This window comes from Convolutriloba macropyga, chromosome 11, assembly GCF_964194025.1.
Source record: "Convolutriloba macropyga chromosome 11, txConMacr16.3, whole genome shotgun sequence".
In the NCBI taxonomy this organism is placed as follows: Eukaryota; Metazoa; Xenacoelomorpha; order Acoela; family Convolutidae; genus Convolutriloba; species Convolutriloba macropyga.
Genome location: NC_134478.1, coordinates 6,517,198 through 6,520,285, shown reverse-complemented (window position 1 = coordinate 6,520,285; position 3,088 = coordinate 6,517,198).

The following is a 3,088-nucleotide window of genomic DNA, read 5'->3' as shown; positions in this document are numbered from 1 at the left end:
TAATTCCTTTGTTAATATTATTTATCAGAATTACACCTAACGTATGAAATTGAACCTGCATCATATACAATATTTTACTGCTTAAATACACTTTTATTTTTTTATACTTCTATTTCACCTAATTTTGCTTGTGACTATTTTTTTCAATGCTATTTTCAAACAAATCTTTAAATAAACGTTTCCAAATAAAGATATGGTACAATAATCAATCGCAGAACAGCTAAATGTAGAAATAAAATGTGCTTTTTTCAACAAAATATTTCATCTTGCTGGATCCTACTAAAAACATTTATCTTTCAAGATTGGGCAAGAGTTTGCAGAAAAATTTTGCACGACAATCTATCGTCTTGCGATGTATTTTTTCTCAACTAGGCTACAGACAAACTTTAGCCAATTTCGGTGCTCGAAAAAACGCAATAATAATATTTATACAGAAAATCAACTGAATGGTTGAATAAGAAAATAAGAAGAACGTTTATTATACAAACAAAACATTTTTGTGGAAAGCATTCTATCGATTAACCTCAGATTTTCTAAGTTTGGTTGTGAAAGTCTGACATCTGAAATTTTGCAGTATGTTTTGAATAAATTTCTTTAGGTTTCATTAAATTTTGCATTGAATCTTTAAGAAGAAATTTAAGGAGTTTCAAATTTAATTTTAATCTTTAGAAATTAAAATTTGAAAACAAATTTTCAATTATTGGGACTGAAAACCTATCATATTGTTTGGGTATTTTTTGAAAGACTGAATTGCAACATTCGTGCAGGAAAACAGTTTCACAGCAATCTGAACCTACCACATTTTCCCACATTATGAACCAAAATACCATCAATTTCTCTCGTTTTTTAACTGACATTAAAAACATATCTTGCGCAATGATATCGACAAAACCAAACATTACAAAAATTTCCCAGCTTTGAAACTGAGCCTTCTCGGGTTGAGGTTCCATCTGGAAGTGACCTCTGATCAGATTGTGCAAAACGAATGAAAACTCTGATCAGACCATCCGAAAGTGCCCACTGAACAGACTGAAGTGCGCTCGAAACACCGTGGGTTCTCGGAGTGCTCTCAAAGTTGTCTCTGATCAGACCTTGCCAGAGGCAAACGACTACTGTTCAGACCGAAATGAAACCAACCGAAATGACAACTGTGCGACCATAGCCCGGACCAACCTCAAACCATTGTCCAGACGATTGTGCGCTCAAAATTACTTCTGATAACACTATAGTGCACTCGAAAGCCACTCTTGATCAAACTATTGTGCTTTTAAAATCACCTCTGATCAGACTCAATTGCACTCGAACTGGTCTTATCAGTGAATGGTTTTCACTATGAACGAATCTCTTTAATTTTGCTTTAATGCATTCCATTCATAAAAGTTGATGCTTGTAATTTTGTAATATTAAATTCATCTATGGAAAAGCCAATTCTAAAAGTATTGCTAATGGAAATAAACCCAAATGTTGGGAAAAAATTGATTTAGTATACAATTAGTGCATTTTTTTGACTCAATGGATGAAATTAGACAGCTTTCCATAAGAAAAGTCGTGGTCTACAGTTAATCAAAATTTCCTGATCAGACCAACCCAGACGGAAAAGACCTCTGATCAGACCCTTACCATCCGGAAGTGACCTCTGATCAGACCACCCCCAGATCAAAGTGACCTCTGATCATTCTATTGTAAGCTCAAACCAAATCCTAGACCCTATAATTCTGGTTTGGAAACACACCGTGTGAGTTTAACTTGGGTCTGATCTGAGGTCACTTCCGTTTGGCATCTCAACCTGGGTTCCGATCGAACACCTACGCAGACAGAAGCACACAGAAATGCACACACTCCGCTGTTCTTTTCCCGCCCACTATTCATGTTTATCCTTGACTTTAATTATTTCTGAATAGTGCTCATTTGAAAGACAGGAATAGCCCATTTCTACGCAACATTGGAAACAATAGAAAAGTAATACAAACCTAGCATCACTCCGATAACCATTTCGAGCAGAGCGTCATTGAAGAGAGCCAGAATATCATAAACAGCCAGCAGTTGTATGGCCAGTCCAGATGCACTGGTCTTGCCCTCAAGTCTGGCAATTGTGATTATAATGAGCACATTGCACACGATACCCAAACACCCCAATGGTCCCACAACCCACGGGATGAAGTCAAGGTTGAAGTCATCTTCGGCTTGTGTAGTCGTGGGATGTACAGGGGCTGTGAAGTTGTCCATATAATCTGAAAAAAATGTTGCTATAAATTTTGTATGTTTGGAATTACATCTTTTTCCTCCGATGGAATATAAGGCCAACTATAATAATAATCATTATAGTTTACAATTTGTCCAATAGGGGTCGAATAAAAGTTTTTTGTTGGCTAATAATACAGAAGCCGTTATCATCGCAAAACTGATCATGCAAGATTTTTGCGAGCGTGCCGAAATATGCTTGAATCAAGCACGATTATTACAAGAGTCTACACTCAATTCTAGCGAATTGTAAAATGTCCCAAAACAGTAATAAAAGCTTTACAATGAAAAAAGTGAGCAGCATCAGCTTGCAATATTTTGAGGATCTATTTTGTGTTTTTGTGACCCCCGTTACACGTTTATATTGCTCTATATATTACGTTACTAAATACTGTGCAAAAAAGGCAAGCGCGCCTGGCACGTGCGCCAACAACATGTGGGGGGGGGGGGGGTGGGAGATGCGTGATGTTTTTTGCCTGATGTGGGAGCGAGACCAAGCAGATCTGGTTTTAATTTTTTCGACGCATATATAGTCAACTGGGTCCAGCAAAACTTCAATTGACGTTTGCATGGCATAATAAACCAATTTGCCCATAATGTCCTTCAATGAGCGATTTTGCAATTTTAAGTTTTCTGATTTCTTTCTATGCAAAAATTTTCATGATTGAATATAGTAAAATCATGGTGTCTAATTTGCAGATAATATAAAAAGATTGTCATTAGAATTCATCAAAAAAACAGAAGGCATCTATGAAAATATAAGATCAAAAGTGGAAAATAATGATTCAAGAATTTTCAGATAGTCCCAGGAACAGAAAAACCTATTTTATTTTTTTCTTTAAAAAGT